Source organism: Equus przewalskii, chromosome 32, assembly GCF_037783145.1.
Source record: "Equus przewalskii isolate Varuska chromosome 32, EquPr2, whole genome shotgun sequence".
Taxonomy (NCBI): domain Eukaryota; kingdom Metazoa; phylum Chordata; class Mammalia; order Perissodactyla; family Equidae; genus Equus; species Equus przewalskii.
The window spans coordinates 19,772,281-19,788,492 of record NC_091862.1 but is presented as its reverse complement, the minus strand read 5'-3'; the positions used below and the strand labels follow the sequence as shown (position 1 = coordinate 19,788,492).

General features: G+C 35.8%; 1 long non-coding RNA gene across 3 annotated transcripts in view; it reads right to left on the bottom strand.

Moving 5' to 3' along the window:
• The window catches only part of LOC139080827 (uncharacterized), an 81,464-nt gene that overhangs the window by 12,800 nt on the left and 52,452 nt on the right, over window positions 1-16,212 (bottom strand). Inside the window, exons 3-6 of one of the 3 annotated variants that reach the window (XR_011535647.1) lie at window positions 3,539-3,814; window positions 1,817-1,923; window positions 1,344-1,422; window positions 346-1,039 (exon numbers count right to left, since the gene is read on the bottom strand). This is a non-coding gene — a long non-coding RNA (uncharacterized lncRNA). Of the gene's footprint in view, window positions 1-345; window positions 1,040-1,343; window positions 1,423-1,816; window positions 1,924-2,034; window positions 3,815-16,212 lie in introns of those variants that run through there. The other 2 variants (XR_011535648.1, XR_011535646.1) reach the window with 2 other exon arrangements.

Sequence of the window (16,212 nt, the reverse complement as noted above, 5' to 3'; positions counted from 1 at the left end):
TGTTAGTGATATTGTGTACTCCTCTGAGTCTTTCAGGCATTTGGACATGCAGGAATATTAAATTTGAAAGCATGGCACATTAATAAATTCAATAATGCTTCTGTTTTACATACTAGCAGAGAGATTTATAGGTCTCACACAGAATCAACACAGTGAAAGTGTCTGAAGATATGTTTACGGAACAGAAAATCGCAAAGAAAAGTGACGTGAAATTGTCACTGACAATAGAACAAGTATACTGGAAACTAAGAGAGGTTTAAAATTTTGTTAACATTCTTATGATCAGGAAGTAATTATAGTGTTGAGTAAAGTAATATTTACTGACCACAAGTAGAAAAACTGTGAGCCATTTTTATAATTTCTTTTTATTCAAAGACAAACCATATGACAAACAAGATGTTGGAACTGCCTGTTCTGAACATATATGAGATGTTTAGAAAGATAGAATAGACGCTATTACATGTGAAAAATGAATATGAATAAAAACTACAAAAAAAAATTCCTTGTTATTAAGTAGCATAAAGGAAGCTTTGCTTGCAGAGAATGTGATGAGTTTGCTGGGACCTGCTGATGAAGCAGCTGAGGTAATATGCCCGGGAGTGCATATATCTCTAACGTGATATTTGCTACAACATCATTTATCATTCCACTCCAGAGAAAATACTGACATTGATGAGGAACCAATATACCTGAGATGCAGATGAAAATTGAGGCAATTTTGTTATTTTGAAAAATACTGCTCCTTGTTGCATTTCAAGGTCCATGGGTTAAGGAAAAAGTTTTCTCCAGGAATAATGTGATATGGAAATGCAAGAAAATGTTAGAAGTGAGCATTAAGGGTAACAATCTACATCTATTTCTAAAACTATTCTGAAAGCATCTAAGTTCATGATACAGCATCGATGAAATAGCATCACCACCATAAGCCAAGTCTTCAAGTCCAGAAATTGTAGGGGAAATATATGCATACTTTAATTATTATTTGAAAGAAAAAAGGATCAATGTCGTCATCATGGGTATCCTATACTGGACAGGCTAACTGAAAAAAAAAAAGAAAAAAAACATATATATATATATATATAAAGAGAGAGAGAGGAGGACCATTCCACTAACCCCAGTTGAAATGAACCTCAGTTTAGCATCACACATTGTACTAGACAGGAACAACCCAGCTGCTCGTGGTATTTGTCCTTAATCTATGGACTTTGAAATGGAACAATGAACAATACTTTTCAAGATAATGAAATAGTTTCTTTGCACTACAAAACTTCTAAAATTTGACTAATAAAATAAAATTATGACCATTGAATTTTTGAAAAGATTTTATATTTACTTATATATACCAAAAGTTCCTTCTGTGATGATGATAAAGGCTTAGGTCATTCCATGTTCTGCTGAAATGAGTATTCTATACACCTCTAACTGTAAGAAAAATAAAAATAAAGTTGATATTAGCATAAGAATAGTCAGACAGGTCAAAGGGTTAGAAAGTCCAAAAATTAATCTAAAAGCATGTGAAAATGTATTATATGAAGAGATGCTATGTCAGAACAGCAAAGAAAATTTGATTATTTAATAAAATGTGTTGGGATAACAGAGGAGTCACCCTGGGAAAACATTGGATCCCTGACTCTCATCACTTATCCAAATTAATTTCAGATAGATTAATAATTTAAATTTAAAAATTACTAAGATAAAACATGCAACTTTTAAAAAATCTTGCAATTGGGAAAACTTTTCTAAGTATGACACAAAGATCATAAAATCTGATACATTCAATGACACAAAAATAAAGAAATACATTGCCAAAACTCACCATAAATAAACTTGAAAGATAATCCAAGAAAAGTATTCCATATTATAGTTAAACTGCTACTGTCTTTGACTTTTAAAGAACTCCTACAAGTCAAAAAGAGCAGCAACCTAATAGAAAAATAAGCAAAAAGAACAAGCAGGCCCAGTTAACCGAGGAGGAAATACAGATGACTATTGAACAGATGAAAAGATGTTCAAACGCACTCACAAAAAGGCAAATTCAAAGCTACACTAAAATATCATGTTTTGACTATTAGACTGGCCAAAAACTACAACAGTGTGGCAAAACAGGGTCTCATAATGCAGAAGAGAAAGCAAATTCACAAAATTTATATGAAGAACAAATGGACAATAACTATCAAAATTACAAATGCCATTTACATTGCATGTCCACAGTGCCATTTATCCTACAGAAATGCTTGAACATAGGTAAATTTATTTCATGTTGCAAGGATATTCGTTGGAACAATGTTTATAAGAGCAAAACAATTGGAAATAATGGATTAGAAGTAGAATGGTACCGGGGTATTACTTTCATAATCCGATAAAATCATGGATGTAGAAAACATACAAATCCTTTATATAGGAACATAATTTTGTAACTTACTGAAAAGTGCTTTGAAAATTAAGTGCTAAATCAACTACAGCCTATTTGGAATGGTAGAAATAAAAGCTTATGCAATGTACGTCCTTGATTCAGCAATGAGAGATCACTTATTATTGTGGTGGTTGTTTTTATTACGTGCCAAGAACTGTGCTGAGTACTTTAAAAGATGATTTCACCTGCTTTTAATAATGTGTGCCCCTAAAAAGACTTTCTAATGCCAGTGACGCTACATGTCTTTTTCAAGAAATCCTTTAAGACACACAGACACTCTAATAACTGCTTTCTAGATTATGATCCTTACTGTTACTGAAATTCTAATTTACCTTCTGCTCTATAAAATAAAAATATCACCTCTGCTCCAAAAAGAGTGGCTGGCCCTTTCTTTGTCAGTCCTCACGCAGGTGAGACAAGCAACTCTGAGCCCAGCCCTAATTTTGGGAAAGCAACAGACAAGTAAAGACAGTCGAGTAGTCCCATCCTCCAGTCATGACTACCCAAACCACACCAGAAAGGTAAAAAAACAGATTCCTGCTTCTGAAGAACTTAAAAGACAGAAAATTTCAAGTGACTAAAAAACAAAGTATCCTCCCTTTGTATTTGTATAATACAGTGCTTAATAATTTAGAAATCCTCTCTGATGTCAGCTAAGTCTGAATTCATTTTAAAACTGGATAGATCGATCTATAAGTCAGTAATTCACCGCTGGTTAATAAACTGGCGAAGCCCACTCAGGCTTGATTACAAGGCAAAGGCTTACTCCGTGGTCAGAAAGAGGGAAATAAACACAGTCAGCAATTACTATGTGGCAGGCACTATTATTTTAAAAGTGTGTGTGTGTGTTTAATCCTTACTCATTAAGAAGATACATAACATCAACATCCTTATAGTGAGAACGCAGAGGCTCAAACAGATTTGTCAAAGACAATTCAGTATGTGGCAGAGTCAGTTATGATTAACTCATTCATTTACAAATTCACTGAAAGATTACAGCTATTGCAATTGTGAAACAAACGCAGCTATTATAGCATTGCGTCAAATCTGAGATATTGTGGAACACATCACTATTTTGATCTTCCTGTGAAAAAATATAACTTCTCAAATCATAACACAACATACCATAACATAATGTAGCATATTATCCTCTATCAAGTTGCCTGTGAACGAAAGTTTAGAATAGCAGAACGGTCCTGACAATTTGATGTTTTATGTCTTAATGACAATCCTTCAAAAATTGATCACACCAGCTTCTTTTTGTCTTGGAATTTCTTTCTTCTATTCTGAGGGCTGCAGTTATATAAGCAGTCTCTTTTTATGTATTTCAGTAGCAAGATGTAACAGTTTCAGCTCCGTGTAAGTGTCTTCTTCTCTTAGGTACAATAAAGAACTGGATGGCTGGTTATTTAGCAAAAAAAAAAACAAAAAAAGAAAGAAATTGTGGTTATTCCTCCTGTGACAAATATTTGCTTCATTAATATCAACCTGATGCTTGTTGCTATTGCAAAGCATGTTTTTAGACACACAGTAACTTATTTCAAAGAAAATTATGCTATAACCTTTTTGAAGACCTATTAAATAGCAGTCAAATTCCACACACTTAATAACAACAATCCATAAAACTCGGATATGAATGAGGAAATCACCTATGCCTGTGACCAAGTACTGTTATGCTCACGCAATGACAATCATGTCGTGTTTCCTGCCTGCCTGACAGCAACTGTAAACTTCTTCAATTGTAAGATACATCCAAATTTCAAGGATTTTAAAATGTTAAAAAAATATGTCTTGAAACATATGAAAAATATGTGTCAAACACTATGCTAGGAACTGGGACTACCAAGAAGTAATAGAATCTTGTCCCTCATGCCGCTCACTGTCTAGTGTGGGCAGAGAAGTAAGCCAACAATTATATTCAGTGTGATGATAAAAATAATAACATACATTTATATAATTCTTTAATACATACTTTATATGTGCTAATTTATTTAATCCTTACAATAATCCCATGAGGCATGTATGTGTTAGAGGTACGAGCCTGTCTGGACACCCAGGAAAGGTACCCAAACTGTCCTGTGTGTGTAGAAAGCCTTTTGCATGAGGTGCTACACAGATGTGAGCAGTGGAGGAGAAGGGAAGAAATAGAATTCCAGGCAGCAGCACTCCGTAAGCAGAGTCAGGGTCAGAGAGAGTGGACACGTGAGGAATACCCAGGGTGGAATAGTAAAAGTATTGTGGCTCATGGGACGAGTCAGGAGCAAGGTTTTTTGTGCCGTAACAAAGAGTTTAGACTTTATCCTACAAATTGAGGACTGCTATCACTGGATTAGAGGGAGCTGTGATTGGGATCAGAGACGCCAGCCAAGAAAACTATTTCAAAAAATCCACATAAAAATAAGGACTTAGATTCGGTGAGCAGCAATTTGTGAAATATTAAATACTAATATTACAGAGGTGAGGTCAGCAAAAACAGTTGAGCAAGGAAGTCCAAAGTTCTGGCCGTCCACAAAAGGAACAGAAAACTGGTAAAATTTTGAGAATTTACTTTTCTGAAGCCCTGGAATTTGTTCAAAGGCTTATAGCAACCCAGGGAGTGCTTACTTAAGAACAATGGCTGAATCTCAGTATAAACAGCAAGCTTTGTTGCATTGTCATTTATCCTAGTCTCACTCCTTATTCCCAGCTCAGAGGCAGCCTTGAAAATAACAGCCTGTATTCTCAGTACTAAAAGATGCAGACACGACTATTTGTTTTGACTTATCTGATGGTTCCCTGGAAGACCATCTCAAAAGGCTAGTCATTATTTTACCTGACTCCAAACTGGCTTAGTACTAAAACTGCTATTTGGGGACTTTTGTCTAAAACATTAACAGGCAAACATTTTAGACCCTGCTGCCTGAAGCAATACATAACAGTGGGGCAAATGATAGACTATCCAAAAAGCTTGGGAGGGAAGCCTGAGGAATGAGGCATCTATAAAAATTTTGCAAAGCTCTGACAAATTCCTAGAAATCTAGAAACCCACAGATTCCCAAGACAGTGTGTGTCTGTTCAAGAGAGAACTGTAAAGCCCATAAGCTCTCACCTCTAGCTCTTAAGGTTCTGTGGAAGCAGAAGGTAAAGGCTAATATAGAGTTGTAAACTGCTGTGGTTTAGTATTGAAGGCATACCTCTTGGCAAAGACTGGGAGATTTTGTGGTTCCAGGCATTTAATGAAATCTCTACTCAATTATTAGCTGATCACTAGCCTAAGAACAGATATTTCAGGGGCCACATGTGACAAAGGATACATGGTTTCCAGAGTTAGTTCAGAAAATTCATTAAATAAGCAAACGACAACTACAATAACCAGCAACTTCAACAAGCCTAGGTGGGGGCTGGGAGAAAGAGAAATTGATTTCCAGAGTTTCCCCATTGTAATAGTCATAGTGTCCAGTTTTCAACAAAAAACCCACAATGTATGCAAAGAAACAAAAAAAGTATTCCTGAGGAAATTTAGACATTACACTGTTGGACTGTCTAGACAGACTTTAAATTAGCTGTTTTAAATGCATTCAAAGAGCTAAAGGAAACCATGCATAATGAACAAAAAGAAAGGATGAGATGGATGGCTCGTGAAATATAGAGTAGAAATAAAGAGTAGAAGTTATTTTTTAAAAAAATAAAAAATCTGGAATTGAAAAGCATAAAAAGGATATGAAAAATTCATTAGAAAGACTCAACAGCAGATTTGAGCAGGAAGAGGAAAGAATCAGTAAACTCGATAATTGAAATTACTGAGCCCAAGAAACAGAAAGAAAACAAAAAGAAGAAGAATGACCAGAACCTCAGAGACCTGTGGGACACCATTAATCATACCAACATAGGCATAATGAGAGTCTCAGAAGGAGACAAGAGACAGAAAAGGGCAGAAGGAATACGTGAAAAAATCATAGTCCAAACTTCCCAAATTTGATGAAAAACATTAATCTACACATCCAAGAAGTTCAATGAACTCCAAGTAGAATAAACTCAAAGAGACCCATACCTAGACATATCATCATCAAACTGTCCAAAGAGAAAGACAGAGAATCTTGAAAGCAGCAAGAGAGAAGTGACATCACACACGAGGGATCCTTGATAGGATTAAGTGTTTTCTTACTAGAAACCATGGAGACCAGAGGCAATGAGTTGACGTATCAAAGTATTGAAAGAAAAAACTTTTAACCAAGAATTCTATATCTGACACAATTATCCTTCAAAAATTAAGAAGAAAAACACATTCCCACATAAAAACTGTGAGAGTTTATCACTAGCAGACCTGTCCCATAATAAATACTAAAGTCATTTGTTTGCTAGAGTCATTCAGGCTGAAATAAAAAGACATTACACAGTCAGGCAAATTCACGTGAAAAAATAAAGAACACTGATAAAGATAACTAACTGCCTAGGTACATGTAAAAGACAGTATAAATGTATTTTTTTTGTTTGTGATTCATTTTTCTCTATTTGATTTTAGAGACAACTACATAAATCAATAGTTAAAAATCTGTGTTAATGGGCACACAATGAATAAAGATGTAATTTCTGACAATAACAGTAGGAAGACTGGGGGAGCGGAGATACATAGGAGCAAAGTTTCTATGTGTTATTGAAATTAGGTTGGCATTAATCTGAACTAAAGGAGAAATACAAAATCTGAGTGAACATATAACAAGTAGAGAGATTGAGTTAGCAATCAAACAACTTCCAAAACAGAGGAGTATAAGATCAGATGGCTTCAGTGGTGAATTCTATCAAACATTTAAAGAAGAATTAATGCCAATCTTTCACTAATTCTTCCAAAAAAGCAAAGGAAGCGGGAACACTTCCTAACTCATTCTATGAAACCAGTATTACCCCAATGCCAACGGTAGAAAAAGGCATCACAAGAAATGAAAACTAGAGACCAGTAGCCCTCATGAATAAAGATGCAAAAATCCTCAAAAAAATACTAGCAAATCCAATCCAGCAGCGTACAAAAATAATTATACACCATGACAAGAGGGATTTTTCCTAGGAATGTAAGATCGGTTCAACCAACAAAAAAAATCAGTGTAATGCACCATATTAATAGAATAAAGGAACAAAAACACATGACCATCTAAATATATGCAGAAAAAGCATTTAACAAAATCCAACACTATTTCTTAATAAAAACACTCAACAAACTAGGAATCGAAGGGAGCTTCCTCAATCTGATAAAAGCCGTCTATTGAAAACCCACAGCAAACATCATGCTTTTTTTTTTGTACAGCATGTTACTTTGATACATTTATATATTGTAATATGATTGCCATTGTGATGATATTTATCACATTACATACTTATAGTACAATATTATTGTCTATTTTCAATATACTGTATATTAGATCTCTATGGCTTATTTAGTACTCATTACAAGCTTGTACCCTTAAACATCATCAATCTTACTCCCTACCCCCATCCTCTGGTAACTGCCATTTTTGTTTTGTTCCCTTTTTTTATTTTTTTACAGGTTTGACTCTTTTACATTCCACATGTAAGTGATATCATAACAGTACTTGTCTTTCTCTGTCTGACTTATCTCTCTTAGCATAATGTGCTCAAGGTCCATCCATGTTGTTGCAAATGGCAGGATATTCTCCTTTCTCATGGCTGAATAATATTCCATTGTTCACATATATTACATCTTTTTTATCCATTCGTCCATTGGTGGGCATTTGGATTCTTTCCATATCTTAGCTATTGTGAATAATGCTGCAATAAACATGAAAGTGCAAATATCTCACGGAACTGCTGTTTTCATTTCCTTTGGGTATGTACCCAAAATTGGAATTACTGGATGTACGGTAGATCTATTTGTAGTTTTTTGAGGAAACTGCATATTGTTTTCCATAGAGGTTGGAGCAAACTTCATGCTTGAAGGTGAAAAACTAAAAATTTCCAGAACAAAAGAAGTATGTCCACTCTTGCCACTTCTGCTCAACATTGTTCTGGATGTTTTAGCCAGGGCATTTGTCAGGAAAAAGAATTAAAAGGCATCCAGATTGGAAAGGAAGAAGTAAAATTATCTTTATTTGTAGAAAACATTATCTTATGTATAGAAAACCCTAAAGAATTCAATAAAAAACTAGTAGCTTTGGTTTCTAATAAACTAGCTCAGCAAGGTGGCAGTATACAAGATCAATGTACAACATACAAAAATTAGGTGTATTTCTATACAGCAGCAAGCAATATGAGCATGAAATTAACAAAGCAATTTCATTTAAAATACCATCAAAAATGAAGTACTTAGGAATAAATTTAAACAAGGAAGTGTAAGATTTGTACACTGAAAACTGCAAAACATTATCAAAAGAAATGAAAGAAGATCTAAGTAGATAGAAAAACATCCTGTGTTCATGGATTGGAAGATCTAATATTGTTAAATTGACAATAGTTCCCAAAATGATCTCCAGATTAAATGAATCCCTATCAAAGCCCAATTGCCTTTTTTGCAGAAAAGGATAAACTGATCCTAAAATTCATATGGAAATGCAGTAGACACCAAACAGCCAAAACAATCTCGAAGAAGAACAAAGTAGACGGGCGTACACTTCCTGATTTTACCACTTACTACATAGCTATAGTGATCAGGACAGTTGTAGAGTCTTAGCACAGAGTCATAGAGTAGGTTCTGTGAAATATAATCAGTAAATTCCTCTATGCTAAACACAATAATACATTTGATGAGATATTTAAAAAACGAATTTTCCAGTAAGTGGTAAATGCTAATGAAAAAGAAAACGTTAAATCTCAAATTTAGTTTGTAATTTAAAACTTTGTATATTGAGTCTGCTGATATAGGAGCATACCTGCTCTGATATTTGAACTGTTTACCTTTATGAAAAAGAAAAATATATCTGTGCAATTTGCAGAGTTCAGCATTAAACTGCAAGTATGACATTGTGGCATCTTTCTGTTGCTATGGGCAAGTTACTTGAATGATTTCAACAGATTCTTGAACTGAACAGAAATTGCTTCTCACTCAGTTATAATTTTACTGTGCAGAGGCTAGAAATTGGAAATAAATAATGAAAGAGGTCACCCAGGTGCACACATTTAATGCTCCGTGTGGGATGCAGCTGATGATTGGAGGGCGAAATATGACCTAGTGATGGAGAGATCTCGCTCTATGATCTGAAAGACATTCTGACAGCTCTGACTTTAATTTCACATAAGTAAATGGGGAAAAAGCCTGTCATGAAGGAACAGATATGCTTGTTAAAGTTGTGCCTTTAAAGTTGCACTCTACAGAAAGAAGTAAACAATCCCCAACAAAGAAAAGCATAGAATGCGGACTACAATCTGAATATGAATGTGGCATTATTTGCCACATAACTAGCGTATCATTGAGATAAATATTGAAGAAATGACATATAAAATGTTTTTCCCCAAAAAATCTTTTATGTAATCCCTAGTTTTATTGTTAAGAAGAGATTAAGTGGCTTAAAGATGGTCACGATTTCTTTGTAGCTCTCTCCTTGGAGTGTGGTGTTTCTTTTGCCTCCATCTGAATCCAGTTTGGCCCCATGACTGCTTAAGCAGTAGCTTATGGCAGAAGTGACACCACGCCAGTTCCAGGCTTAGCCCTTTAGACGACTGACTGGCAGCCTTTGCTTCTGCCCTCTGGGAACGCTCGCTGCTAAAACCCTGCCTCTCAGAACCTAGCTGCCATCCTATGAAAAGCCCAAGCCACACGACGGGCCATGTGAGGTGCTGTGGTCAATATGCCCAGCTGAGCTCCCAACCTTCAGCTTGCATCAACTGGCAGCCATGTGAGTGAGCCATCTTGGATGCTTCAACCCAGTAGAGCCACCCAGTAACTGTCGTCCCAGCTGGCATCCAGGACTAGAACTACCCACGTTTCCCAATCAACATACAGAACTTTGAGGAGTAAGAAAATGATTGTTTTAAACTCTTGGATTTGTTTGAAACTCTTGGATTTGGGCTGGATTGTTATGCAGCAATAGATAAAACAATCATCTTGCATAAAGATGTATTTTAAGTTGTGTTAAAAGTTAGATGTCACAGATGGCAGAGTGAATAGAAGTACTAGTTTTAGTAAACTTGACCCACATCAACAGTTGGGCCTGTAATCTAATGGTCTCCCCAGAACTTCCTCAGGGAAGTTTTAGCGATTCAAAAGACTGCCTTCAGACCCGATCTCTTCTCTAAAACCAAATTTACATTCCACTGGGTCCTACACAAAAAGTGTGTGAAAGATCTCTCAGTACGTCCAAATTAGCACATTGAAAATGCTCTCCCTTCTCTAAACTTCACGCAGAGACAAGACTTTTACTTAGGATTTATTTTTAATAAGACGAGAACAGAAGAATATTAAGAATTTAAAGAGTTTTTCCATTGAACTTTTATGTTGTCATTGATACGTTTTTAAAATAGATTAAAACAAAACAAAAGCAAGCCACCCCCAAAGACCTAGTTACCCTAAAGAAAGCTTTAGATTCCATGAACGAGGAATAGAAATCTCTGAGTTAATTTTTGAATTTGGTTTCTGAGTCTTTTGTCAATATTTGTCAGAATGAATTAGTGGCATAAAATTGAGTTAGCTTGTCTCTTTCAGGTTGTTAAATTTTATCTCATATCCCAGAGTTGAGTTAAATGTCAACACACATTTGTGTGGATTGACAAAACACATTTTCCAATCTAGTCCGCCAAGAAACACAGTGCACTTGGAGTTAAAACTGTCTTCTGGACATGGCTTTGAGGAAACACTACTAGCTGTATAATTTTGAGCAAGTTGCCAACACACTTTCCCCTTATTATCTGAATCAGTAAGAACAGAACGATAACCACCCTTGCCCTGTTTACCTGGAAGGGCTCTTCTTCAGAATCAAGTGATCATGTATAGATGAGCATATTTAGGGAGTGGGAAGCTGTTTTTAAACTAAAATTGTCGTATTGTTATTCTTGATAATTGTGCTTCTAGTAATAGTATACTTTTTTCTGTCAATTCTGGAAACTATTTTATTACGCTTTTCTGGGGTCCAAAGCTGACCATTTTTTTAGATTGTGGTATCTTTGCTTGCTTTGCTCATAAAGGCCTATGAAGTTAACTAATATTTAGCTGGGACATAAACCATAGCAGGAATATTGGGGAGAGAAGAGAAAAAAAAATCATAGAGACACAAAATAAAAACCAAGCTGACAATGTCAAGCGTTTAAACCTCTAACAAAAAACCTCCTTTTTTTTCTATCTCATTTCAACCCATCCAGGACCTATGCTTTCTAGATCCTACCTCCAATTTACTGTTCATCAGCTCCTAATGTCCTCAGTTTCTCTCCACACCCAGCTTAATTCCATGGTTTGTCATTATAATCATATCTTTGCATATGCCGTCATTCCCTTTTCTCTCTTTCTTTATATATTTCTCCCGGAACCTCATATACATGGAATTGCATAGTAAACACTATTGTATCTTGCTTCATTCACTAAGCCTAACGTTTTTGTGATTTATCCATGTAAATACCTGTAATTCATTCCTTTTATTCCTGAATGGTATTACTGAATATATAGCATTTTGTTTATTCTGTTGATGGACATTTAGGTTATTTCCATTTTTTGCTATCATGAGTAAATCTGCTGTAAACTTTCTTGTACCAATCTTTGTGTGAACATGTGTTTTCATTTCTGTTAGGTAAATACCTAAAACTGGAATTGCTGGATACTAAGATAGGCATGTGTTTATAAGAAACTGCCAAATAGTTTTCCAGTCATTTCCTATCATCAATGACTTAGAGTTGTGGTTGTTTGGCATCCTCTCAACATTTGACATTTGTATTGGTTAGTTTCTGCTTCATAACAAATGTCTATGTAACTTAGAGACATAAAATAACCCCGATCTGAGCCAGCTCATTGGAAGTGGATGGCGTAGGATAGCCTCATTTGTATATTTGGTAGTTACCTCATTGTCACTGGGATGACAGGTGTGACTTGGCCTTGTGTGTTTCACAAGCTAGTAAGGACTCATCCACATGGCAGCTAGGTTACAAAATCAGCAAGAGAAGGCAAGTGCCAATACACTTTCACTTTTCAATGCTCTGCTTGGTTCATGTTTGCTAATCTCTCAGTAGCCAAGAAAAGTCAGGCAGCTCAGACCATATTTAAGGGGTGGGGAAACGGACTTCACCTTTAAGGGGATGAACTGAAAGGCACATTGGAAAGGAGTATTGCTACAGGGAATAGCAAGTATTTGAGGCCTTTTTGCAAGCTACTGCAAGCTCGCCTTTGACCATAAATCATGTATCTTCTCGTCACATGAAAAATATAATCATTCTCATCCCAGAACTCCCCAAAATTTCATTTCAATAATGGCATCGGACTCAGAGTTGAGGATCTAGTTATCTAAATCAGATCCAAATGCAGATGAGTTGGCAAGAAGTGTGGTAATCAAGGGTTAGTCAGGGAAGCAGAGCTAGGATGAGTGTGGCTGAATAAGGCATTTCTTACAGGATTTAGACCTTACACAAAAGTGAGAGGAGATGGAGTAAATGAAAGGGTCGTTGGAGGATCAGGAAAAGAGTCGCTGATGAGTCTACCTAAAGTGCTGGTGCAGGACGACAGGTTAGAGCTTGCAGAGAAACTTGGGAAACAAGCACATCCAGCCACTGCAGTAGGACCAAGAAGAGGAAGCTCATGGCAGGCTCTATGGGAAGTCGCCACCTTTGCGTAGCCACCATCTTTTCGTGTCCACAGCCAAGCATCTGATGAAAGAAGTGGGGCTGCTGTTGATTAGCCTGTAAGATGAGTTTGACGATTGGGCAAAATGAGGTCGTCTTGTGACCCAGTGGATACATGAGCACCTGTGTGGCACTAAATCTGACACTGACAAGCTTTTGAGAGTAACGGCCGCTGTTTCCTGTATATGCTTTAAATCATATACAAGTTCCTCTTTTGGCCAAATCTGAAACAGAAAAGGAAATTCTGGGAAACGTAGTCCTCAGTTTGACCAGGTTGACATAAAATAATCCAATATATTATAATTAGTTTTATTTTTTAACTTCAGAATTGTAGTAGAACTGTATCTACTCACTGTATCTCATTGGGTTGTAATTTACACTGCCTTAATAACTGTGCTTATTGACCATTCATACACCTTACCTTGTAAATGTCTAAGTTTTGTGTCAATTTTTATTGTTTGTTGTTTTTTATTATTGAATTTTAGAAATTATATAGTCTAAATACAAATCCTTTGTTGGGTAAATATATTGCAATGCTTTTACCCCACTGAGACTTGCCTTTTAATTTTCTTAATAATGACTATTTTTGAACAGAAGTTTTTAATTTTAATGAAGTTCAGTTTATCAAACTTGTTACTATGGTTAGTGATTTCTGTGTTCTGGGAAGACCTGGAATACTCTAAGCTTGCAAAGATATTCTCTAATATTTTCATTAAGGGGTCTTTTAGATTGATTTTTTCTGTTTAGATCTACATTCAGTCTTGAGTTAATTTTTGTATAAGGAGTGAGGGGTGGGTCAAGTCACATTTTTTTCCATGTAGATATCCAGTTATTCTGGTACAATATGTCGAAAAACACATATAATCTTCTCTGTCCACATTAAATTTCATTGGCATCTTTGCAAAAATAAAATTACCAAATTTCATTGTATATGTACCTATTTCTAGACTTCCTCTTTTGATTAATTGATCTATTTTTCTATTCTATATAAATAATTAATTTAGCTTTATAATAATTCTTAAAATTATGCAAATCTTTCAAATTTGCTCCATTAAAAATTTTTTAAAAATCATTCTAGGGCATTGGCATTTCTACATAACTATCGGTACCAGATTGTTAATTTATACCAAAAAATAAACTGCTTGAGTCTTGACTGGAAATACACCCAACCTAGGAATTTTTGGGAAATTGACATTTTTATAATATTGAATCTTCTAACCTACGAATTTGATGTATCTCTCCATATACTTGTCTTCTTTAATTTTAACAATAAAATTTTCAAGTAGACTCCTTGTACAGCTTTTGTTAAATTTATTACTACATATTTTTTTTGCTGTCATTGTAAATGGTATTGTTTTTAATCCCCAATCCCCACCTCAATCTATTGTCAGTAGGGCAGTCAGACTATTATTATTAAAATGAAAATTAGATATTGCCACTTCTTGTTTCATAACCAACAAATGGCTTCTTCTATCAAGCATAATAAACACTGAAATAATTTTAATAGCCTAAAAATTCCTGCATCATTCTGCCTCATCGCCTACCATTCTTCCTCTTGGTTGCTCTCTAGCACCACATGGACCTCCTTGCTGTTTCTCCAGATTCCTCCTTCCTCAGAGACATTTCATTGTTATTTCCTTTGCCTGCAACAGTCTACTTCAAATATATGCGTGTGTCCTTCCTTGATAGTCTTCAGGTCTCTCCTCAGATGTCACTATGTCACCATACTCCTGACCACTTTATGTGAAATAAAGCTGACTCATTCCCTCAGTATCCCTGATCCAATTTATTTGGATGACCTTACATTTTCATTTATCTGGACTGGACATGCGAGCTTATGCCTGTTGACCTGACATCCCATCTAGTTTTCAGCTCCTTTTATTTAAAAAAGTGTCCCAATTTGGACAATAAGTTATTTAGCACCCTACCCTTATCCTGATTCTTTTTTCTTCATGGCACTTATCAATCATGTGTCATATTGTACATCTGCCTGTTTGTTTGTTTTTTTCCTAAAGATTGGCAACTGAGCTAACAATTGTTGCCAATCTTTTCTATTTTTCTACTTTTTCTCCCCGAATCCCCCCAGTACCTAGTTACGTATTTTAGTTGTGAGTCCTTCTCATTGTGGCATGTGGGACGCCACCTCAGCATGTCCTGATGAGTGGTGCCATGTCCACGCCCAGGATCTGAACTGGTGAAACCCTGGGCCGCCGCAGCAGAGAGTGCGAACTTAACCACTGGGCCACGGGGCCGGCCCCAGCCTATTTGTTTTGTTTTATAGCTCCCCTAAAGGGACTGTAAATTCCATGTGACAGAGTCTTTATTTTTATTATTGATTGATTGATTTCCAAACCTTAGAACATCACCCAGCACCTAGTACTCAGTAAATATTTGTTGCATTAAGTAAATAATTAATAAGTGTCCTAGCTGAATGACTTTGGAAAGCCACTTCTGCCTTTTGAACTTCTGTTTTTTCATTTCTCTGTAAGATGAAGCCCTAGATTAAAGGAGTCATTACGCCATTCTAGCTCTACAATCAATGATTGCTTGTGAAACCTCACTCCTTTCCGATACAAATTTCATTGAAGTTGACAGCTGCTCTGTGTAGAGGGAGAACACCAGAGCAATGATTTTCATAAGCTAGAGTAATCATCTAAAGCAATAAAAGACATTGTTCTAAAGTGGGATTTCATCTAAGCAGCACAGATTGATTTAAAAATAATAAACAAGGGGATCTTACTTGCAGGGAGACTCAAGCATAAATCTTTATTAATCATTTTCTGACTTAATTGAGTTTTTCCGTACATTCTTTTAATGTTAAAAAATATTTATATGGGATGGTTAAAGTTATTTAGGGAATTCATCTTATGATGATGACCCCCAAATTTCTATCTCTAGCCCAGACCTGTGCCCTGAACTCCAGACTCGTATCTCCAATTGCCTCTGTGAACTCTCTGCTTGTGTTTCTAGGTGGCATCTCAAACCAAACGTGTTCAAACCTAAACTTCAAATTTCCTCCCCAAACCCCTGCTTCCAAAGTCTTTCTGATTTCAATG